Here is a 26252-nt window from a genome sequence, read left to right as displayed (position 1 = left end):
CTTAATCACTTTACCAATAGTAAATTCTCAATTTTAGAGATGATATTTAAAAGATTTCTTTTATCTATTTGAAGACAACTCAAATATTATACTTTGAGCTAGTTATTAAAAATCCCATTTTCCACAGAGATGTTTACAAATGAAGGTACATAGAGAAGAAACTGAAACACAATGGCTCTTTTAAATTGACTAGACAACTATTCACTGTTCACATTCATTTTGTATCTTGCAGTCTGGAAAAGCTAAGGCTCCTTTTAACTTTCAATTAGTCATATGCTGTCCTGTTTAATTTTTTTCTCTGACCATTTTGCCCTTTTGAAGGTGAACTCAAATTAAGTCAAAAACATATAATACACTACAGTAATTTGGAAGTGGATTTCTGCCTCCCCAAACCAGACATTATGCCTTGCCAAGGGAAAAACTGTATAAATAAGACTATTCACAAGATAGGAAGCATAAGCAACATGCCCATTTACCTTCAGGGTAGTCACTGAAACTTCAAAGCACCATGAAAGGCAGCATCAATGCTTTTGTCTAAAAGATCTCAGAAAATGTAAGTTATCTTGGTTTCATAAATATCTAAGACTTTTCAGGAAACAAACAGGTTTCTTAAATTCATAAGAAACTGCCTAAACATCTCTTATTAGCAATGAAAACCACAACCTCTTTCCTTGAAGGTGATCATACTTACATAAGTTTAAGGGAAAAAAATTTTTTTGGCCACAATGGAATAACATAAAAATGTTTTTACACTTGCTTTACTTTAGTTCAGGTTAAAAACAACTATTTTAAAAATAAAACTCCAGATTGTGCAGTTTCAATTTTCCACTGCTCATTTTCTATGACAATCTGACCAAGAATTTCCCTGGTGAGGAAAGAAGATGATATCTGAAACCTTATTTTCAGAAAAATATCTGATTACATATCCAGTTTTTTTCTGAAAACACTAATGAAAAGGTAATGATATAATAAACTGAAAGTTGGTTTTAGAAATGAGCAAGTGAAGCTCATCTAAAGGCCAGAAAGGACTTTCTGGAAAGAATGATAAGCATCTTGGAATCTCACAACTCTCACACACTGAGCTCCAATCTGCAGCCATTTCCCTCTGAGCCAATGCACTTGATGGGTGTGATAACAGATGGATCACTATATCTGCCAACTTCCTGTGATGTACTGTATGGGGACTGATAATTTAGTGACTACAGAAGTCCTACAACAGACAATGCAAGCAATCCTGGCATTCGGTAAGTAGCTGCATGCAGTCCTTTGACAGTCTGTAGGTGTTGAATATATGCGGATCATTGTACAATGTAAGCTCTCTGCAAGTATCTATGCCATCTTGAAAAAAGGAAGAAATTAAACACTGGGCAAGCTAAGAACTAAATAGAACAAACAGGAAAGAACAAATATACTTAAAGTAACACTTTTTACTTAAAAAATATGAAAACCATATATTGCTCAAAAAGTCATTAGAGCCTCATGACCAGGTTAACTAGAAATATATGTATACACACTGTGGGCCTAGTTTTCAGGTTTCACAACCAGGGTGATACTGAAGTTTGTGTCAAATAATTCCTTGCTGTAGGGAGCTGTCCTGTGCATTATCCCTGGTTAATGGATGGTTAACATCACCCCTGGCCTCTACCCAGTAAATAGCAACAGCACCCTACCCCCAGTGGTGACAACAAAAAATGTATCTAAACACCGCTAAATGTCCCTTGGGGGACAACACCACCACCTCGTTGAGAAGACAGTCTAGAACTGCTGCTGCTGCTACTGCTGCTAAGTCACTTCAGTCGTGTCCGATTCTGTGTGACCCCATAGACGGCAGCCCACCGGGCTCCCCCATCCCTGGGATTCTCCAGGCAAGAACACTGGAGTGGGTTGCCATTTCCTTCTCCAATGCATGAAAGTGAAAAGTGAAAGTGAAGTCGCTCAGTCGTGTCCGACCCTCAGCGACCCCATGGACCGCAGTCTTCCAGGCTCCTCCATCCATGGGATTTTCCAGGCAGGAGTACTGGAGTGGGGTTTCAATTCTAATGTTTACTTTGGAGTGGAGGGAGAGAATACAAGGAAAGTGGAGTGTTTATTCATGGAAAGCATACACAAAATACTCAAACATAATCTATATAGTGTGGATCTGCTAAGCACATATTACTATGAAGAGGAAAGGCCATCTAGAGATTTGGTGGCTAAATTGTTCACCAGGTTATGAAGGGAAATGAAAAGGCAACTTCCATTAACAAGCATGAGAAGTGAATTCTCTCTGCAAAACAGGAAGAAAATCATAGCTCTGCTACAACACTATATACAAATGATACTGACAGTACTTTTGTCACAAATCCTCCTCAAATAAATTCTTCATTATGTCAGGCACCGATTTACAGAATTGTCAACTTTAACAGATGCTCAGAGATGAAACTCTCCAGGTTTCACGTTCTGGTTAAAAAAGTTGTGTCTGTGCACACACACACAAATGTGTGTGCATGTATATAGTCAAAATCCAAGGGTAGACACATTTGAAAAACATGGGTACTGAATTCAGTATGACCATCTTATTTTACTTGCACATCGCTGGAACCTGCCAAACGTACTCAAGTTATTTGGGAGAGGATTAGTTTGTCATTTTTGCAGCACCTCTAATGTAATGCTCTTCTCTAAGTCTAAAGCACAAAATCTCTTTTAAAATATTATTTTACAATACTACACAATATTAGCACTTGGAGTAAAGTCCTATAATCAAATTAAGGATGCTATTTGCACAAGGAAATGCAGTTTTCTTTCTCCTCATTTTCTGTCTGCCTACTCTTTCTGCAATTTCACTACTGAGCAAAAAAGGAGGACTAAAAGTGGGGGTGGGATAGAGGGATGATGAGAGGAACAGACTAACCAGGGGAAATGAACTCAACATTACTTCTGCTGCTGCTAAGTCTCCTCAGTCGTGTCCGACTCTGTGCGACCCCATAGACGGCAGCCCACCAGGCTCCCCCATCCCTGGGATTCTCAAGGCAATCACACTGGAGTGGGTTGCCATTTCCTTCTCCAATGCATGAAAGTGAAAAGTGAAAGTGAAGTCGCTCAGTCATGTCCGACCCTCAGGGACCCCATGGACTGTAGCCCACCAGGCCCCTCCGTCCATGGGATTTTCCAGGCAAGAGTACTGGAGTGGGGTGCCATTGCCTTCTCTGACATTACTTACTACACAGTTGCAATTCTTTGATTAGGAACGAATTTTTGAAACTAGAGATTTTTGAAAATGATGAGTAAGCTGGATTTACTAATGATAATATTGTCACAAAAAGAAAACTCGTTGGTAATCTGAAAGGAGGACATGAGTGAAGGGGCAACTTTTCCCTCAACTAGCAGAGGCCATTAACAATAATGAACAAAACCAGAATTGATTTCTGGCAGGTCACTACACAAGCAGTCTTTGGTTTCAAATTCTTGAAGGGCATCCATAAAACATAGCACTTTATCCTGGAACACTCACCCTGCCAGTCAGCACTGCCTTAAAGTCCAACCCTCGGCTTCGCTCTACAAATGCAAAGGCTCAATCTAAGAGTAGAAACAGGAACTCCTAACAAGGTGGGAAACGCATAAGCATGGAGAAGCACTTGATCCAGGATGACTACAGACCAAGCTGGTAGTGAAACTCATGCTCCGCTCAAAACTGGCTCCAAGATCATGCGACCCTCAGATACAGACAGACAGGCCCTCAACACCACAGCTCACCCAGCCAGATACCATTTGTTTTCCAAAGATGGCTGACACAACATATTCTGTCCTGTGCTGTGCTTAGTCACTCAGCCATGTCCAACTCTTTGCAACCATGGACTGGTAGCCCACCAGGCTCCTCTATCCATGGGGATGCTCCAGGCAAGAATACTGGAGTGGGTTGCCAAGCCCTCCTCCAGGGGATCTTCCCAACCCAGGGATCGAACCCAGGTCTCCCACATTGCAGGTGGATTCTTTACCATCTGAGCCACCAGAAAAGCCCAAGAATATTGGAGTGGGTAGCCTATCCCTTCTCCAGCAGATCCTCCTGACCCAGGAATCGAACCAGGGGTCTCCCACATTACAGGCAGATTCTTTACCAGCTGAGCTGTTCTTTTTACATTGTGACACTGTCACTCTTCTCATCAAGGAATAGGGAGTATGTCACCTTCCCTGAATCTAGATGGCTCTCTGTGAGTGCCTCAACACACAAAATTTGGCCAGAGTGACACCATGCTAGTCTCCGGGTTCAAAGCTTCAAAAACTGGCAGTCTCCATGTTCTGCCTCTTGGAATGCTCATTTTTAGAATCCAACCACCTCGCTGTATGGAAACCCAGTCACATGGAGAAGCCGCAGGTGGTGGTTCTGGCTATCATGGCTGAAGTTCTAGCCAATAGATAGCACCAGCCACCGGCTATGTAAGAAAGATATCCCCAGGGACTACCAGGTCCTTGCCACAGAGTCACTTTTAGTCTTGGAGTCATACTGGGAGTCCTCAGACATCCTGGAGCACAAACTAGTAGCCCCTGTTATGTCTGGAGTTCTGACCCATGGAGTCAATGGGTATAAAAAAATAGCTGGGTTTGTTTGTTTTTTGCCACTAAATAACTTATCCAGTGCAATCAGCATCCTAGGCAGAGTAGATTCAGTACTTCATTCACAAAAACAAAGCTCTTACAGTACTCACCCTAGTCTTGCTATATAACATGATCTGGATGGTTTATTGCTGGGTGACAAATCATTAAGGTAGCATACTGACAGTGAAAATATTAGATTTTAAAGGTTCTGATTTCATTACCAAGTACAATATAAACAAAGATGTAGAGATTCAGTGAAACAAAATAGGAAATTTGTAATTTACAGTATTACATATAGGACATTTTTATGAGAAATATTATGATGTAATGGAACACTGGGGTGGTATTCAGACAGATGAGTAAAGACACAGCCAGGCAACTCTAGCACCCAGCCATTCAGGTGTTCCAGTTTTCCCAGCTGAGGCCCCAGACACCATGACTCAGAGGTAAAACCTACTATATGCCCTGCCCAAATTATTGATCAAAGAATGTGTGAGCATTTTAAAGTTAAAAAAAAAAAAAAAGCTATTGTTTACACCACCAAGTAGAGGGTGGTTTGTTATGCAGCAGCAGATAACTGGAGCAAATGATAAGGGGAAGCCCACTGCAAGGAGGCAGCAGAGGTAGCATTTGTTATATGAGAAACAAATGCTATCAGGCAGGCAAGCTAATGAGGATGTTAAGAAAAAGCTGTCCCAAAAGGGAGAACGAGTATTAAGTCCTAAAGCAGGAAGGAACCTGGAGGCATGAGAGACGTCAAGCACGTGGCAAAGGCTAGATGATGCAGAATTTTGTAGGCCTTGATGAGTTATTCAGAAATTATCTTCACTGTACAAGGAAGTCACTGTAATGCTTTAAGTAGGACATTCTTTCAAAGATCCCTTTGGCTGCTGTGTTTCCTGATGTTAAATACGGAAACTAAACTAAACACCGTGATTCCTTTAGGTCTACCATGCATACACTCAGTGTGTCTCAAAACTGGGTCTCTAGAAAACCCTTAAGTTCTCTACAAAATTAAATAATCTTTTAAAATTAATGTTGATTTGGGTCCACTGAATGCCACCACACAATTTCTGTGTGCATGCATTCACACCTGTAAGTCCTTCACTGAAGTCTAATGAGAAAAGTACAAGACTCAGTCTATGTATGTATACACTCACATACAAATGCGCTAGACGTAGTCACACCACATGAGGGCCTGATGAAGCTCCAGGAAACTGTGCAAAGGAAAGTTTTACACGAGTTCCAGCAGGAGGAAATGGTGGAAGAACTGAGTCATCACACCATTCACAAAACAGGCAAGTCAAAATTAACAGATCTCTTTCAAAACAGATAGTACCAAACTCTTACAGAAAATTATATTCAGGTAAACATCAGGTAGCATAAAATGCTATTATGTTACTCTGTATTTTTACTGGTCATACAGTTTTGATGGTTACATTTAACCTGTAAAATTTTTACAGTTTAAGGTTTTATAATTATATATGCTATAAGGGATTTATTTTTCAATTAGTCACGCTGTCTCTAAAATCATAATAAAATGCTGCCACACATAATGTATGAATGTATTATACATCTGTGACTTTCACATCATTCAGTAGACACATGTTATATGTTCGTTTTCATCAACATTTTATTTTCCTGAATAAACTTAAGATCCCAGCTGATCTATGTCAATTATTTTAAGTTAGCATAAATAGAAGGGAACTGAGGTAAATCAATGGCAAATAACCAATAGTTATTTTGAAATAATTCTGTGTTTTAAGAAAATAGTCTTCTCCTTCCAATATGTCTTTACTTGACTAAATATTTTTCATTCTTCAAAGTCTAATTCAAGTACCACCTCTTTGTATAAACATCCCAGACCACTCCAGCACAAATACTTTTCAGTACCTCTAAACCCCCACATAATGTCTACACCCTACCTCGGCATGCTTCCTAACACTGTTAGCTATTCCATGCATTTGTCTCTTAAGATGGCTGATGAGGAGATGACAATGTTGCTACAGGTGCTATGATGATGATGACAATGGCAGCAGCTATCATTCACTAAGTGCTAATTTACATTCCAGGCACAAAATTCACTCTGTGGTCATCTCCATCTTACGGATAAGGAAACTGAGGTTAACAGTAATTATGTAATTGTCTCAAGGCCACAAGAACTAATGAAGGAACCAGAATTCAAAAATTCTGACTTGATTAACCAGAGTTAATCAAAGCATGGGCCTTTGAAATATCAGAGTCATAGGAGTGTGTGTGTTAGAAATTCTCAGGTACCCCAAATTACACTAACGTCTCAGGGAAATGGTCTTGAGAATCTAGTAACAAGCTTCCCAAGTACATTCTTATATACGTTGAAGATTAAGAAACACAATGCACCCAAATAGCACTGGGTGCCTCCATTTAGACTATTTTTTGAGTCTACAAACAATCTGAAATAGCTCTCCTTTAAGTAAAGAATACAGACAAGAGTAAGCCATTAAATTTTTATAGCTGTTAAAGTCTAAAAAGATCTAATTACAAAAGACACAGCTGCAATTATTAAATTTTATAAAACATAATCCCCATTCTATAGGTATGTATAGCCTACACTTAGAAAACAGTAATAATTTTCATGGTTTTCAAGTATTTTTTTTAAACATAAAGGTTTGCTGGTGGTGTTCGTATAAAGCCTGGAAGAGTTGAGTTCAGGATAGAGATTGGATGGCAATGACATAGAAGGCTGACAGGGAAAAGACTATAAAGAAAGGGAAAGAACCAAAGATTCCTTGAGTGGTTCCTGTTGTCTGTCAACCCCCTATTCTGCAGGAAAGCAAAGGCCAAGCTAGAATGCTCCCAGAGCTACAGTGTCTTTTCAGAATTTTATGATTCAGTGAGGTGGTTGCTGAGTTAAACTACTGTCTTCCTATACCAAAGATCTGTCTTTGTCCATCAGGATGGATCTGGGGAAGGTCAACTTACACATGTCTGACCTTGGTCAAGTCGTATGTCTTCAAAATACATCTGCAATATTGTGACTTATCAGAAAGATGTGAAAGGTGTGAAATTTTTATTCTATAGTATTTCCTTCACTCTATTCTGTTTAACCAATGATCTAAGGCACTACAGTTAAAGGTGTCTTAAGACAACTAAAATCTCTGCCTTAGGATGTTTTATTACATAAGAAAAGAGGAAAGAACCAATATTTTCAAATCAAACTACCCTTAAATGCCTACTTTATTAGTAACTACTGAAAATTAGAGCAATTAATACATTTGATTAATGGAGGACACCACAAAACCATAATATAGTTGAGAAATATTTCTGATTCTCTGAATCTACCATTGCCACCTTAGTGTTAACAAAGAGGTCGAGAAATGAGTGGGCTACAGATGACAAACTGAGCTTTTGATATGCCAACCTCTCACGCTGTTTAACCAAGGGCCTTTGAACCAAGAAGATCAGAGAGCGTATTTCTCAAATTTTAACCCAGCCAGCATTTCAAAGTTTGAAAACCAGGAACTTTATATAGTGTCCTATATTTTACCTATTTTATCTATTACATAAACTAAAAGATAAATCACAAGGTGATTCAATGATGGATTGGTGAAAACTTGGTAGGTTTTCCAAACTACACTCAGCAGGAAACAATGAATCATAATGCAGATTTTTTTTTCAAATACAGACATCATGATATCTAGAGAAAACACTGATTTTCAGCAGTCAGTATTATAATTCCACCAAGGGGTGCCAGTTCATAAGGGAAATAGTTTGTCATGTAAAGTCAAACCTAAAATTCTTTGTTATACCTACCCATTTTTTTTAAAAGAAGTGATAAACGACTCTCCTACAAGTTACCATAATGTGTTGTTTTTTTTAAAAATATCTTTCCAATCTGGTTTTAAACTCCTTAAGGGTACAGAATGTGTCTTCTATCTCCTTTGTTTCATAGAGTAGGTAGGACAAGGTAGGAGAAGGCAATGGCACCCCACTCCAGTACTCTTGCCTGGAAACTCCCATGGATAGAGGAGCCTGGTGGGCTGCAGTCCATGGGGTTGCCAAGAGTCGGACACGACTGAGCGACTTCACTTTCACTTTTCACTTTCCTGCATTGGAGAAGGAAATGGCACCCCACTCCAGTGTTCTTGCCTGGAGAATCCCAGGGACGGGGGAGCCTGGTGGGCTGCTGTCTGTGGGGTTGCACAGAGTCGGACACAACTGAAGCGACTTAGCAGCAGCAGGACAAGGTAATATGTGCTTGCTGAGTATTTACTAGATGAATCGCTGGATGTGAACTGTTCCAGTTTCCAAGTCAGATAGGACATTTAAGTGTACTTTCAATTTTAAGTGTACTTTCTTTTTATAACTTGCCTAGGAACAAAATTACCTGAAAAGGAAAATTTGCATAAAGTGAGCAAAAAGCATATCCTCCTTTTTTTCCCCAGCATACTCTGTCCTCATCTCGCTTTATCTTCCTCCAGAGCACTTACCACCATCTGACATGCTATATATTTACGTGTGTACATTGTCTGATTCCTTATCCCATCTCCTACTAGAATATAAGCTTAATGAAAGCAAAGATTTCTATGCTTTGTTTCAAAGCTATATCCCCAGGGCTCAGAACATTCTCTGGTATACTGTAAACATTCAATAAGTATCTGTCAAATCCATCTTCAGAGTTCCTTAATGGTGAATGAACTCTTTTTGTTTCTTCCAGCAGCATCTTTAGAGCTCTGATTTGATACTAACAAATGAGTAAGTCTTTTGGATATGCTATATGCATGTAAACAAAAATTATTTCATCCCTTATGAAATACTGATATCTTTGAGGTGTTTTATGTATATATATAGCAGGTACCTGAAGAAAGGCATATTTAAGATAGCAAGCCATCACATACTCATTTAATCACAAAAAATGATCCAGAAAAGCAGACAATTACTAAAATTGGTTTAAGACCATAGCCTTCAATTACAATTGGTCATCCCTCATGTTAAACATCTCTCATGCAGCAGCAAAAGCCTGATTCAGCCCTGACTTGAAGAGTATAACAGTACCAATACTATTCCTGTAACTCCTTAAATTATTTCAATGGGGGGGTGGGGGTGGGGGTTCTAACTAACACTATTCCTAAGCAGCAAGAAAAATGTCTAGAATGACATAATCATAACATTTTATCTAATTAAATTTTAAATGTCTACTCGCTTTGCTTGACTGTTAAGCTGCAGGTACTACAGGTACTACAAGGTCTGTCTCCTTCGATCACGAATTATTTCATTATTTGCTTACTCAAAAGAACAAAAAACAAAATCTGTTCCCTGTCCAATAGAACATAATAATCATGACTGCAGAGAGATGACAGGGCTGAGCACAACAAATAAATATTTGTTCAACTGAATTCAATACAGAGATTAAGATGCCAATAAAACTAATCTTCAATCTACAACCTTATTTCTAGAGAATTCAATTATCATATTAAAGATCCATACCAGAAACTTAATAGGAAAGCAATTAAGTAAGCCTCAATTAATCTGTTAACATTGTTTCAAACCAATATTAAAGCTATGCATAACCAGTTATTGTAATTACATAAATGAAGGGCTATAAACATTAGGTGGCAGCAGCAGTACACTGTACTCTAATCCTGAAATTGATCTTTTTATACCCTCATATATAGAAATCTGATCCATAAATGGGGCTACACAAATAGACTCACAGATAAAATGTGCAAAAGGAACTGAAAACACAATAATAAAACACAGTATCTCTTAGTATCTAGATTCCTCAAATTATTCTTTAATGAAATAATTGAGCAATTTCAAAAAGCAATTTCCTATAAACATACTTAAATTTTTGTTTTATATTGGTTCTCTCATAATCTACATCCAACCAGCCAACTGCTACCTTCAAAACTGTATGTACAATATGACCACTTATCACCATACCAATCAAATCCAAGCTACCATCAGCATTCACCTAGATCATTACAACCACTTCCCTGCCTCTGCACTGTCCCTCCCCATCCCAGCCCCAACCAATCTGCTCTCCAGAGGGTAGCTAGAGGGATCCTTTAAAGGTCACCTCATGCCTCTGCTCAGAACCCTTCAATGGCTTCCCAACTCAGAGGAAAGCCCTACTTTGTCTTCAATACTCTATGTGGATGCACCCCACCCCCATGCACGCCCTACCCCAACTTCACCCCTACTCCTCTTCACACTCACTCGGCTCCAGGCACACTCATCCTTCATCAGGTCAACAAGCACTCTCCACCTCAAGAGCCTTTGCGTTTACTCTTCTCCCTTCCTGGTATGCTCTTCTGACAGTCATGCCCAGTTTTTCCCACACATCTCCATCAGATGCCACTGTAATCAGTGAGACTTTCTCCTGATCACTCTATTTAAAATAGCAGCTATGTTTCTTACTGCTTCACTTTTCTCCCGGACACTAATCAGCATCTGACACACTTTATATTTTGTGTTCCTTTACTATCTCCTCTAGAAATTGAAAGCCACAACCATCAACATTTCAGTATGTTTTCTTCACTGTTTGGTCCAGAGCTGTAAACAGTACCAGGTACGTAAGTAGTGGCAGTCAACTATTTTCAACTATTTGACTCCTGCTGTCAAACAAGCTTATAGCAATAATTTTACAGCTGGTTCTTACTTAAGACGTACAACTGCCTGAAAAGTTCAAGAGTGCTATTGGTTTATTTACTATTTTTAAGTTCAAGTATGCATAATCCGAGTATGTGTATGTATAAAAATGAAGTGATATTTTTTAAATACATACATTTTTAAAGCAGTAAGAACTTGAGTCAAATGTGTTGCAATGACCTAATGAATTATATTTTTATGTTAATATTTTCTTTAAAATACAATATACTGATAAGTTCAAATTATATATATATATCTTTTAAATAACTATTTTTAGTGTCTTCAAATATTAAGTTCTTCCACTCAAATCAAACAGGTGAATTCAAAATTGCCTGTTAAATTTTTAATCTTATCTACTGACAAGCTTTGTGGCTTCAGGCTCTGCTGGTTTCAGGGAGAGAAAGAATTACAGGTTTGCTCTCCACTAAATGACTCTATAATCGGTGCTGATTGCTTAATTCTGAACTACATCAGTAGCTAACCACTGATTATGAAATGCCTGGATCTAGTTTATTTTCTTTACTGTTTACATTCTGTAGAATAAACATTTGAGCAAGAGATGGAAATACTAAAGAACCTCAAGGAATTTTCTTTATACCTATAATATACCTTTAAAATTCTCACATGCCCTTTGTTAGGATGATCAGTATTAGAGCTAACCTCTTAAGTGGCTTTGAAAGCATCTCAACACATACGTGAGAGTCATCACTGTCACTTATTAATTGTAATACGTGGCAAGGGCTTTTTTCACAGAGCATACTTGTACATGTTCCAAAGAAAAGGTTACAAAATTGCCCAGAAAAGGTTCTTGTTTTTGTTTTGCTTTGTTGCTGTGCAGAGTAGGGAAGCAGGAGAGGAATGGTAACACAGAATGAAGAGAAATCAGAAATTTAACAAATGTGGAATACTTTCTTCTTTCTGTGTCAAACTACAGGAGGCTACCTGCTCCTTTGCCATAACAATGTATGCAGAAAATTATCATGCCACAGTTTACCCACATAACAAGTAAAATGCAACACAAAATTATTTCTTGGTCATAAATTAACTAAAAAGAAACAAAAGATAACCAGAGCCATGGGAATTCAGGTATACCCATGACTGCTTGAGGAGAAGACAATGGCACCCCACTCCAGTACTCTTGCCTGGAAAATCCCATGGACGGAGGAGCCTGGTGGGCTGCAGTCCATGGGGTCGCTAGGAGTCGGACACGACTGAGCGACTGCACTTTCACTTTTCACTTTCATGCATTGGAGAAGGCAATGGCAACCCACTCCAGTGTTCTTGCCTGGAGAATCCCAGGGACGGGGGAGCCTGGTGGGCTGCCGTCTATGGGGTCGCACAGAGTCGGACACGACTGAAGCAACTTAGCAGCAGCAGCAGCAGCATGACTGCTTGAAGGCTGGCTTAGAAAGATCTTAATTAATTACAAATAGGTTGTGTTCCAAAATGTAATTTGTAAATTCACTAACCTGGAATTCAAAACTGTTTTCTCATAAGAACAGTGTTAAATGTAGCAGTTAGGTTCCCAGTTTGTCCATAACAGCTGACACTACCTTAATTTACACTTCCTCTAAAGAGTTAATTCACCTCCATTACTCTTCTCAGGGACCCCTTACTTCTAAAAGGTTTTAATTGTACATTCATTGACTTTTGTAGTCTAAGCTAGACATCACCACTTTATATGCTTTCTATATATTCCTATGAAAACAAGAAAACTGCAGGCCAAGGCAAAAAAAAAGAAGAGTGACTGAGAATACTTTCTGTCCTTCGTGTATCTGGAAAGAGCTAGACCCTGATGAGTTTGTTCGCCTTCATCAACAGGATAGATTAATGTTACAAATCCTAAACCATGTAAAGTGAGTATACAAAACTTGTTTTCAAGCAAAAAGAAAATCACAGTACTTTCTACCTTTATAAAATCAGGTTATTGATTGGCTAAAAGAGACCACACACACACACACACACACATACTTCCTTAAAATTCCCAATTATTTAGCCAATGCCATAGAACTTAATAAAAGCCAGGTGGTTAGACAGAACCACAGAAAAGGCATATATGCAGCTTATCTTTGCTTTGGCTTTCCCTCTACCCGTGGGTTCCACATGCCACACACTAGCAAGAATCCTGACTGAACTGAGAAATTCTTGCTATTGCACTGTCCCAAAGGCTTAACTTACCATTTGGAAGTACTCACTCCATGATTCCACGTAAAGTAATGCTTGAAAATCAGCGTTCTTCATTCCTAAATCAAACTTAGCAGCAACAAGGCCACATCCTCATCTAGGGTAAGGAAGCAAAGTTGCTGTCCAAGCATTCCCCCAAATTCCCCTATCTCCTGCTGTCCTGAAGGGCTTCCCTGGTGGCTCAGATGGTAAACAATCTGCCTGCAATGCAGGAGACCTGGGTTCTATCCCTGGGTCAAGAAGATCCCCTGGAGAAGGGAATGGCAAACCACTCCAGCATTCTTGCCTGGAAAATTCCATGGACAGATGAGCCTACTGGGCTACAATCCATGGTGTCACAAAGAGTTGGATGCAACTGAGTGACTTTCACTTACTCCATTGTCCAGAAGAGCTTGGCTCCCCTACTGTCCAACTCTAAAGCAGATTTCAGATACCTTTTCTGAAATTCTGGGTGATTCTGACTTAGATCTGAGGATCTCTGTCCCAAATCTATTCTTCAATTAAAAAAGAAAAAAAATGTTCTTTTTTTTTTTTTTTCCTTTAATGAGAGAGCCTACCCCAAAACATGGAACTTTGGCTCAAAGCAGTCTCAATATAAATTCTTTATACTAAAAATCAATTTGGCTAATATAACTAATAGCTCACCTACTGAACTTTTCATCATGAATTCATAGCCACTATGAATGTTCTCTAAAACTCCAACTACTTCATGGAGAGACTTTTTAAGGATTCAGTTCAGTTCAGTCACTCAGTCGTGTCCAACTCTTTGCAATGCCATGAACCGCAGCACGCCAGGCCTCCCTGTCCATCACCAACTCCTGGAGTTCACGCAAACCCATGTCCATCCAGTCAGTGATGCCATCGAACCATCTCATCTTCTGTCGTCCCCTTCTCCTCCTGCCCTCAATCTTTCCCAGCATCAGGGTCTTACTGAGATAATATCTAAAAGTACCTAAAACTGTCTCCAGCAGAGGGTAAATGTTCCATAAAAGATTATGGTAGTCCGTGCACGTAAGCAGTCTGACTGCTAAAGCTAATACATTCAACAGACTTAATTATTTGCTACCTAATAATCAACTACTATGCTACACTGCTTTCAAGCAGCAATTCATGGCATCACCAAAGCGTTTCTGCCGTATGGTTGCTCCACTTAATTCACCCCATACCACTTACAAAGGTAATTACATGTGTCTATGTGCCTAACAAAATAGCAGTGCAGGGCACAAGATTGTTGTCAGTATACTAACTTCATATTATGATCCCATTACCTTCACAAGGCCATTTAAATAAAACTGGCTTATCAAAATTATCCTCTTCAGATCAATAAATTACTGGTGTGGTTTTTTTTCTTTCCATAAGATGGCTCTAGTAGTGCTTAGTTCTCTAAAATCATTCAAAACAATTCCTGGATTGGATTGTGACAGCTGTCATACATAAGTGTGCGTTTAAAAAAAAAAACTTTTCAAAACCGGGGAATTTTTGTGTTGAAAATTTTGTGAATTTCGTATTAAAGATGAAAAAAGCAGTATTTTGGCATATTATGCTTTATTACTCCAAGAAAGGTAAAAAGGTAACTGAAATGCAAAAAAGATTTGGGCAGTGTATGGAGAAGGTGTTGTGACTGACTGAATGTGTCAAATGTAGTTTGCAAAGTTTCCTGCTGGAGGTTTCTCACTGGACAATGCTCCATGAACGTGTAGATCAGTTGACATTGACAGTGACCAAATCAAGACATTTATTGAGAACAATCAACGTTATACCATGTGGGAGATAGCCAACATACTCAAAATATCCAAATGAAGCACTGGAAATCATTTGCTCCAGTTTGGCTATGCTATTCATTTTCATATTTGGGTTCCAAATAAGTTGAGCAAAAAAAATCTTGACTGTATTTCCACATGTGATTCTTAACAAAAATGTTCCATTTTTAAAATAAATTGTGATGGGCAATGAAAAGGGGATACTGTACAATAATGTGGAATGGAAGAGATCGTGGGGCAAGCAAAATGAAACACCACCAACCACACCAAAAGCTGGTCTTCATCCAAAGAAGGTGAAGTTGTGCAGATGGTGGGATTGGAAGGGAGTCCTCTACTATGAGCTCCTTCTGGAAAACCAAACAACTAATTCCAACAAATACTGCTCCCGATGAGACCAACTGAAAGATGCACTCGACAAAAAATGTCCAGAATTAGTCAACAGAAAACGCATAATCTTCCATCAGTATAATGTAAGACCGCATGTTTCTTTGATGTCAGGCCAAAAACTGTTACTGTCTGGCTGGGAAATTGTGATTCATCCACTGTATTCAGCAGACATTGCACCACTGGATTTCCATTTTTTGGTCTTTAAAAAATTCTCTTAATGGAAAAAGTTTTAATTCTTTGCAAGACTGTATAATGCCCCTGGAGCAGTTCTTTGCTCAAAAAGATAAAAAGTTTTGGCAAGACAGAATTATGAAGTTGCCTAAAAAACGGCAGAAAGTATTGAAACAAAATGGTGAATACCTTGCTCAGTAAAGTTCTTGGTGAAAATTTAAGTTTCTTTTAGTTTTACTTAAAAACCAACCCAAGACTATCCATTTTGGCCAACCCCTACAATCCACCTCATACCAAATAGGGGAGACAAATTTCTGAAAGACAAAGTGCTCTTTAGAGGAGACGGAAGGAAGTTTAGTTATGCTGTGTCTCCTGGTACACTGTTTGATATGGCAATGCTAACGTTAATCAAACCAATGGTCTAAATGGCAGATGAAAACTGTCCAAAGGAATCCTGACACTTAATCTCTGTGGACATCAGTATGCTTCAGGAGTTCCTTATCATAGGCTGACAAACCACCAAGATGGATTTCTTAGAACAGAGTCTCAGGATAGCTGGATCTTTAAAGGCCCCTTCCAGTCCTGAAGTTCTAAGTTCTTTCCTATTACTATGTGGCTTTCAGAGTAAATAGCATGTAGTAGTTTCTGAGTAACTGTTGCAACTTTACCAATTAGCCTAAGCCTAGTGAGGGAAAATTTTTTTAATTCCCCATATAATAATGTTTTAATATCATGCTCCAGGTTATCTGCAATATCTAAACAAATCAACAAACAAGAAACATTGAATCCCTTCCTATCTGTGACAAGAAATATTTAAAAACTGTATTAATGACAATTAAGCAGTCCCTTGGAACATGCAGGTTCGCACCATCAACCCTTGATGCAGTGGAAAATCTGAACCCAGCGTTCCACATCCCTGAATCCCACCAAGAGTGCAATGTGTAGTAGTATTGCATCTACTCTGGGACCTATGGAGTTCAAACCCACATTCAAGTCAATTGTACTTTAAATTTTTAAGAAATCTTCTAAGTAGCCCCAACTCAAGAAGAGTGACAAAGGCACAGACCAAAATATCAAATGTACATCTATGACAACAAAGACAATCACCTGTCAAGTATCTGTGGTATGCAGTTTCCTGCAAGAAGGAACTACTGGAGCTGTAACGATAATTATACCCCTGGGCTCATGCCTGCAAAGATGACAGGAGACATATATTCACTTAACATTCAACAAATATATGTATCTTTGCTGATTATTATGTACCCTTGGCTGCGCAGCATGCAGGGACTTCTCCGACCCAGAGATAGAACTTGTGCCCCCTGAAGTGAAAGCAGTGTCCTAACCACTGGACTGCCAGGGAACTCCCACAACCAATATTCAGTATGCAAAAATCTGTGTTTAGTTAGAAATGCTGGGGGCGAGGGCGGTGGGGGGGAGGTCCGCAGGGGTGCTAACCCACTGTATTAGTTTTTGCCGGGTTTTGCAAAGGAAAAAAAAAGGAAAGGAATGGAGGGAGGGAGGGAAGGAGGGAGGGAGGAAGAAAAGAAAAAAAAGCAGGGAGCCAAATCAAAAACTTAACAGAAACTGTTTTGCTTTTCCTCTTACAATTTTAAGGACCAGCCATATTTCTGAAGCCCTGATATCTCTTACTATTCCACGTTCAAACAGCACCTCACTTCAGTATGTGCTAAGTCGCTTCAGTTGTGGCCAACTCTTTGCGACCCCACGGACTGCAGCCTGCCAGGCTCCTCTGTCCATGGGATTGTCCAGGCAAGAACACTGGAGTGGGCTGCCATGTCCTCCTCCAGGGGATCTTCCCCATCTAGGGATCAAACGCACATTCTTGTGTTTCTTGCACTAACAGGTGGGTTCTTTACCACTAGAGCCACTATAGTGTCCAATTTGACATTATATTGGATCAAAGCATCTAGTTTTCCTCACGGCCTGCGTAAACTGCTGATCGTGAAACTTAGAACTGCCAGAGAGCTCCATCTTATCAGACTCTTCACATCATGAGTAGTTGTTACCAGTATCAATAAAATATAAAACAGAATTGTTTTCCTGTGACTGCTATCCTGGCTGAACACAATCCCTGTAAAAGGTATGGGGAAATAAGTCCACACCTGGAAATCTTCACCAGACAACAGAGCCCTTTCTGACTGAAGAAGGCAATCTTGCACTGATGAATCTGCCTCAGAAGTCTTAATAGCAAGTTAAAATCACAGAATGCCAGTGGGGGGAGCAATTAAGATAAGCACAGATACGAAGATTTAGTCTCCTCCCACAAATTGGGAAAACAGGGGTTATAGGATAGCTTTTATAGGATGAAAAAGGATAATAAAATTGTCTTTTTTCCAGGGGGCGTTGGGGGGAGGTAACTCAGAGAGGTATGACATTTCCTTCATTTTGGTTTCTAACATATCCATAGTGACATAAAAAGATGCCCTTATCTCCCCTGAATTGTATAACATACCAATTAAGTATATACATTAAGCATATACATTTAATAAATGCACATATGGAGATATTTAGCTGTCAAAAAAATGGCTCAAACTGCAAAAATCTTTCAAAGACCTAATTGGAATCAGAGCTGACATTGAGATTGCTGCTATACCAGTACGGCCCTAAGCCAAACCTCTTGTTCTGGCTGACCATGCAGACTATGTCACTGGACATTAACTTCACACAACACGCAACAACCACCAAGTGTAGCCCTCTTGTGTCTGCCTAAGGCCAGATTCTACCTTTCCTCACAGGAGAGTAGATTATCAACGTACTCAAAATACTACAACAAAGTCTTGGAAAGAAACCAGGAGGACAAAAAGTCACTTCTGTTCTTCTTAAAGTCTAGATATTGTCATCATTCAGTAAATCAAAGTTCTATAATGAGGTGAGAAAGCCTTAATTCGCCAGGCCAGCATTCCAAATCTCCCAAGCATCCATCTTGGTCTTGTCTTCCGCTTCCTGAATACACCTCTGTTCTCCAGCTTTTAAATTCCCCTACCTGCTCCCTAAACACGCTCCACTGACACGCAGAGTTATCTATTATTTCTGGAGTCTCCCACTGTACTCAAACACACTGCATTTCCTAACTTTTACTGTTATCTGTGTAGGATTCTAAAGCTGGGAAGATAGTGAAAACTTACTTTATTAATGGATACTTTAGAATAATGGAAAAAATATAAGCTTTGGAATTAGACAGGGCTTGATTTGAAACCCAGATCTGCTGCTTCTTGGTTATATAGTCTCAGGCAGATCATTTATTTCTCTCAGTAGGTTTCCTCTTCTGTAAATACAATCTATAATATATCACTACCAGTTATTCAAAGAATTAGAGCTAGTGTATGTAAAGCATATGGCATTATACTAGGCACATAGTAAGGACCTAATACATGGCAGTTATTATTGTCATTCAATTTTGTACACCCCTTCACTCCATTCCCAAAGGTCCATCACATCGCCTTAATGTTTTTTTTAAAAAATGAGAAAATTAAAATGACAGAGAATAAACTGGACCCACAATTTCATCTTAACCAGGCTTGATGCAACCAAAATCATGGGGAGGTGTGGGTGGGGTACTGTTTAATTCTAACACTCTGTTATTCAAAAGAAATGAGTCTAAGTGGTCTCCATGAAGATGCCAATTTTCATATAATTGGTTAAGAGATCAGACATGTCTTAAGCTACTATAGAAATGTCAGAAATGTTAAATGCTTTAAGTGAAAGTGTTTCTTTACGTTCTATCTTTAAATTGCTTCTTCGATGAAAAAGAAAATTATTTTAAAAGGTATCATGAAGAGACCACATTAAGCAGGGGGTGAGGACAGAGATTTAACAATAAACATATACAATGGAACTCCTCTGTTGCACTGCCTGTAGGAAAATACGGGAGTGCTGTATGTATCCCATGGAGAGGCCTGAACCTGAGCAACAGGAAGCCACGTTACAACAGACCTCACTGCAGAAACAAACCTAGAGCAAGTTTTGGAAAACCAGAATTAACCGTCATGTCAGTAAAATGATACCTTCTATCAACAGTGGCTACGGAAATGGAGCAAATCAATGGATGTTGATTGTTAAGATTCCCAAAGGTGATGATAAGTACAAAAACACAGGAAAGCAGAGGATAATGTAGCTCTCTAAGATATATCCTAAATCTAAAAATTAGATATTTCCTAAATTTGAAAGATACTCAATTCAAATACATCAATGCTCAACTTCTATTCCCTATGCTTTCTCACCTCTATACTTCCATTTATTTTCTTCAGTTTGTCCAAGATGTCTGAAACATAAATTCTGCTTCTTTGGATCACTCAAAGACCATTTCTTCCCGCTCCCCACCACTACCACAATTTCTTCAGCATTTCACCTACCCGGATTTGTAGGACTTTCTTGCTGCCTATGACATGGAAATATCTTTTGTTTCACAGATTCTCTCTTCCCCACTGGATTATAAACTCATTGAGGTCAGAATGTTCTTATAAAGCTCCAAAGAGTTGTAAAAGAATAAATATTTTCAGAAAAAGTTTGTTGAATGAAAGGTATTAAAAGGTAATTTTTTCAAAGTCTGGAATTATTTTTAGCATAATCACGTTCTAGCAGATTTGCATTACTGTTTCCATATCTAAGCAAACTTAAATAATAATAATGGTTCCTATCGTGCTAATATAAAGTGAAAAAGTGAAAGTCAAAGTCACTTAGTCTGTTCCACTCTTTGGGACCCCATGGATATATACAGCCCATGGAATTCTCCAGGAAAGAATACTGGAGTGGGTAGCCTATCTCTTCCAGCAGATCTTCCTGACCCAGGAATTGAACCAGGATCTCCTGCTTTGCAGGCAGATTCTTTACCAACTGAGCTATCAGGAAAGCCCAAGGAGCTAATAAAAAGGTATTATTTTGTGGATTTGGCAGAGGGGCGAAAACAGATGATTTAAAGGGTCAAATTCTGTCTTCAGATAAAGTTGCTCTAACTTTTGGCATATGTCTACTACTCAAAGAAATGCAAGACACAATTTAATAACATTTTATACAACACCTTGGAGGCTTTCTATACATTTGCCCTCTCTGCTTCCCACTTCCTTTGCACTGGGGCCTCAGAAAGCAAAAGAGATCCTGAGTCGAACTTGGAGTCACAGGACCCAGTCTTTGCAAAACCCAAAGAAACAGAGAAACACGAGCAGGGGATAAAGGTTGAGAGCTGTTCAACAACTGAAAACAAATGTAAGAAAAATACTAAATGAAACATGTGAATACTGCAGTGTGGTTATAAGAAAATATTTTTTTTTAAAGAATCATAATGAAATAATATATAGAACTTGTTTTAAATTTTTCAACAAAAAAAATGATGAAGCAAATATGGCAAAACACTCTTTTGAGGTGTTCAGTATAATATTCTATCTAGCTTTTCATATATTTCAAATTCTTCATAATAAAAACTAAAAAGAATTTTAAAAACTTGAAAAAAATATTGAGCTGTGAAGTGTGGATTCTGGTCCCAGCTAGGTCATGTACTGATGGGCAAAGATAAGTAAAGTAAACCTCTGTGAGTCTTAGTTCTTCATCTGTCAATACTACTAAGCTTAAGAGTTATTTCAAGATTAAATGAGAATGTAACATAATGAGGGCAGTGCCATCACACAATAATTACACCATATAGGTTAGCTACTATTATTGTTAGTATTCCTGCTGGAAAGTGCAATAACCTAGTTAAACAGTTTTATTTTCCCGCTGTATACAGAACTTACTGCTGATGGCAGCAGGGGTACCGGAAGGAAAAGATCAACTGTCTTTCTCTGGTCCAATATTTGTAAAGAAACTACAGTGGCAGCTAAAAGCCACAAAATTAAACAAAGAAAGGAGGAAGCTAAAGCACCACCTCCCTCAGCAAGAGAAGACCTAGAGCTTACTACGGTGACTGACAGCTGCCACAAATCCCCACTGCCACGAACTCCACCTCCACAAACACAGAACTGGAAGCAATCAAGCTTTGTGAAACAGCAGTAATCTGACATGGCATTAACAATAAAAATCAGTTGCTATTCACACAATAAAAAATTAAAGGTAAGAGTTATGTATGCTTAAAAGGCTAAGAGCACGTTAAATTCACTCTCCTAGAAGAAATGATGGTCAAGATTCCAATGGGATATGCACATGGGAAGCAAATGATTTCTCTCAAAAGAAAGAAAAGACACATCAGCTTCTACTTCAACCCATCCCCCTACTGCAGAAAAATTTTGTAAGCAAACAGAAAAACCTTCTAACTTAAATATGCAAAGGTTATGTTTAGCTTAATCCTTCCTTTTGTGCTTAGAATATACTTGCCCATGAGGACACTGAAGACTTACACCATGGCCTCACAGGTTCCTTTCTTCCCCAAACTGACAACATTCAGATAAAAAGAAACAATCCCTTCACTAAAAATAGAAAACAGAAAAGACCATAATACATATCAATGTCAGTGAAAGGAAATTCAATGAAGAGTAGACCTAACACAGCAACAAGAAGAAAAGTCACTGCTGCCTGGAGCATTGTTCTTATAGCAATAGCAGAAATAGTGATGATGTTCACATTAACAGCTTATATTTAGTCTTCTAAGCTAAGTGCTGTGCTAAGTGATTTACTTGCATTAACTCATATAATCCTCAAATTCAACGAAGTATTATGACTTTAATTCCCCACTTTGCAAATGAAGATGAAATTTAGTGGTTTTGCCAAAGGTCATACAGCCAGAGATGGGATTTGAACCTGGGTCTATCACCAAAGCCCATGCTGTTAATTAATGAGACACAGGCTCTCTTGAATGGATTCCTACAGCTGCCATAAGCCTGGAGCTATGACTCTGGTATTGCCAAGGCCAATTAGAGGCACTGACAATGATAAACCACAGTCATCTTGCCGCCTTCCAATTTAAAAAAAAAAAAAAAAGATGTTAAAAACTAATTCTAGTAAGTATACTTTAAAAAGTTCTTTTTGTTTTTTTTACCATTAGTTCCATGCAAAACACTTACTTTTCCCATGTTGTGAGCTTAAATTCACCTTATTCAGAAACTTCGGTTTACAAAGATTCATTTTCTTGTGCTTTCAGATAAGTAAAGCACTATTGTACTAAGAATGAAAATTGAGCCGATAATGATTAAAAGAGGTACCGGTAATTCAACAAAATAACATGAAAAGTATCAACATAGCATAAAATATACCCACTCCACTTTTACTTTGTAAAACCTATTAAAAGAGGTAGATATTTAACCCCATCCACAGAAAGTAAGTACCCAAATTTTAAAAGTCATATTTTTTTTTAAAATTACTTTTTTGGGCTCTGAATACTTCCAAATCCCAAATGTATTTTAAATTAATAAAATTTAATGAAGGAAGCCAAATGGGGTAGATAAAGCAAATGTACCACAGTTAAGTCACAATATGTATATCTCATGTTTGTTCATGAAAAATGTTCACAGCTGAAATACTGTGATCTTTTGATCACAGCCTATTAGTACTATGGACAGTGCTAGGATTCATTCCACCACTGGGAAAACATTTTACCAAACAATATCTTAAACAAGTATCTGGTTCATACTTATCTATGACCACGATTTTAAAAACTAACTTGAAACTGCTGACATATTAAGTATTCTTATTGGTTCTATTCATAGAATTTTTTTGTTCTTCAAAACACAAAACCATAAATATATTGCTCCTTGGTTCCAAGTATTCATTCTTTCACTTTAACAAAATAAAGATATATAATTATATGTATCAATTGTATGAATATACAGTATATATTTAAATGATTAAAATAGCAAGTTAACAAGCAGAATTTAACCATTTCCACTACTGTATATGTAAATTTATACTCCAATTAATTTTTTACTCAACTCAATAGAGGAAAAATATCTGCATGTCAATTATTTCCATGCTTCTACAGACAATTCATTCTAGAATGCTTTTTTCTTAAGTCTTTTATTCAGTGTAAGAACTTTTCTCCATTCTGTTATTGTAAAACTGTCATGATCTCACTTCTCAAAAAAGAAAGTAATATCCGTTAAGTCTGTATTACTATTAGCCACGTTAAGGTTCAAGTTCACTGACTTTAGTTGTGTTTTTGCAATGGTCCTAAATATCTCTCCAACTATATGATGAACGTCCTCTAGCAAAAATAGTTTTAACTTTTCACTAAAGCATGTATTATACCTAATATTTGAGTACATCTATTAAGATCCCATTTTTTGTCTCCAAATTAACTAATGAAAGAATAGTGAATTAAAGGCAGTGTTAGTCGCTCAGCCATTCTGACTCTTTGCAGCCCCACAAACTGTAGCCTGGCAAGCTCCTCTGTCCATGGGATTCTCCAGGCAAGAATACTGGAGTGGGTTGCCATTCCCTTCTCCAGAATTAAAGGCAGCAGAGAATAAATGCGAAGTGTATCCAATGCCTAAGAAAAAGCTTTAATAGTCCAAAATTAAATTCAATACATCTGAGGGGAGAAAAGTGATGCTCACTGCAAATCAAACAACACTGGTAAGTACACTGCCAGGCCAGGTTTCCAAGCACCAGCCACCCCCTTATACACCAATACCAAAGTGTCAAAAGTATAAAGAACAAATATATGTGTATGTATACAGAAGCAATAAGGAGAGGTAAGTCAGATTTAGTTATTTAAACCAATGCATGTTATTAACTTTGAGAATCTGAAAGAAAGAGAAATAGAGAATATATGTGACTCACTGTAAGAGAAAATTCTTAAAAAATTTAGCATTTGCAAATACAAAGAAATACTTAAAACAACAAAATGACAGACATAACTTAGAGATGAAGTGGAGTAAGAAGAAAAAGAAGAGATAAGAAACCAAATTATTGCTTATGTAATTAGCATTTTGATGATGTTGATAATGGCTAAAAGATACTGGACATTATCTTGTTTATTAATTTCCATAACCCTCAAGGTAATACTATTAATATACCCATATTACAGATGGGGATACTGAGGCACATAAAGCTAAAGTAACATTTCCAAGATCACATGGTTAACAAGCGGTTCATTTGGATATAAATGTTTTCCTATTCTGTAACAAACCCAGAAATTTAGAAGAAATGGTTCATGTCAATCACCAAACAATAGTCTTTAACATCTCATTTCTCTTTGGAAACCAAAAAAAATAATTCAGTTTCACCTTCCTCTAACACAACTTTCTAGGAAATAATTTTCTTTATTGAGTTTTTTCTAAGTTTTAAAAGAAGGGCAGCGTTAAGAGTTGAAGGTCTATAGTGTTAAGCTTCTTAAAATAAATAAATTAATTCTTTTTCCTGCATTACTGAATACAACAGGGTCAAAATAGGGGCTCTGAGATTTTTATGTCCAACAAATGAAGGTCCCAGTCTCAAAGCTTACATAGACATTACAAAAAATGTTTCGGTGGTAAGCGTTTATTTTAGTATTGGCTGTCTGCCCAGAGAATACCAGAGTACATTTTAACCAAGTAGACAGAAAATAAAGTGGGACAGATTTGAACTCTACTAAATCTACTAAGATCTATGTAACACCACAATATAATTTCCTCTCGTTACTTTTAATATATAGTTAGACTAGGGAGGTGACCAGGTAATTTTTTTAAGTTCAATAATTCATATCTGATCATTTTACCTTACAGTCCATGTTCTTCCATACTTTAAAGTTATATTTTAATTGAATTTCGGAGATTTAAGGGAAAAAAAGCACTAAACCAACAATGGTATCTTGTTTTATAAGGTAACATCTGTGAAAAGGATATAACATTAAAAGAGCACACAGGTTTATTTAACTGTCTGCAAAGAATTAGAAAGGTTGCATTGTGTTTGTGAATACATATAAATATGTATAGTTATCTATAGATCTTATGTGCAGCATGTATACATTTAATTCCATAATACCAGCTTTTTTTGCTTTTTAAATTAAATCTTGAACTTTATGCTAACCAGTTCTCAAGAGGAAAGAATTATAAATGTGCCACATCCTGTTCTTTATTTCAAAGTGTCAGCGTGAAATAATAAAGAGCTAATGTGGTCCTAACGATTACTGTACATTTCATTAAAATTTCATCTCTTTGTCCCATTTAAGGACTCACGACATGCTTCTGGCCATATGGAGTCAGTTACACAGACTCTGATTTCGTCTCCATAAACATTATTTCACTACTTGCACAGGAACAAAAATAACATAAACTAAGAAATAATTTACACCATTTTTATAGCCAAGTTTTCCAATGATTCCATTACAATTCAAATCATCAATGTATCATGAGGTCAAATTTCATTACAATGAAATCAACGGAAATTTCAAATATTTCCCAAAGGAATACAGAAATCCCAAATTCAGTATTCATTAGCTTACACTTTTTTAAGTAACAACTGATTTTTAGCTTTTTTAAAACTGTTATGACGTATGTGAACATACATTTTAATGTTGCTGAATGAAACAACTTGGTCAATACAGTTAATACGAACCACGAAAGCATCACAGTAGCGACCACACTTCCTCTCTAAAGGTTGGCAAGCGTTACAGCAGCCTCCAGA

The 26252-nt window shown here is 37.8% G+C and overlaps 1 protein-coding gene and 1 long non-coding RNA gene across 4 annotated transcripts in view; one reads left to right on the top strand and one right to left on the bottom strand.

Annotated features, from left to right (window-relative positions):
* Positions 1-26252, bottom strand: part of MED13L (mediator complex subunit 13L) — a 291306-nt gene that overhangs the window by 164582 nt on the left and 100472 nt on the right. The gene's annotated exons all lie outside the window — the stretch shown is intronic.
* LOC133228879 (uncharacterized) lies at positions 4848-21755 on the top strand. Its single transcript, XR_009730397.1, has 3 exons — positions 4848-5018; positions 11048-11122; positions 21445-21755. It is a non-coding gene; the product is annotated as an uncharacterized LOC133228879 (long non-coding RNA).

Source organism: Bos javanicus, chromosome 17 (genome assembly GCF_032452875.1).
Source record: "Bos javanicus breed banteng chromosome 17, ARS-OSU_banteng_1.0, whole genome shotgun sequence".
NCBI classification, from domain to species: Eukaryota; Metazoa; Chordata; class Mammalia; order Artiodactyla; family Bovidae; genus Bos; species Bos javanicus.
The sequence above is the reverse complement of the archived record's forward strand: the minus strand, read 5'-3'. Positions and strand labels throughout refer to the sequence as shown.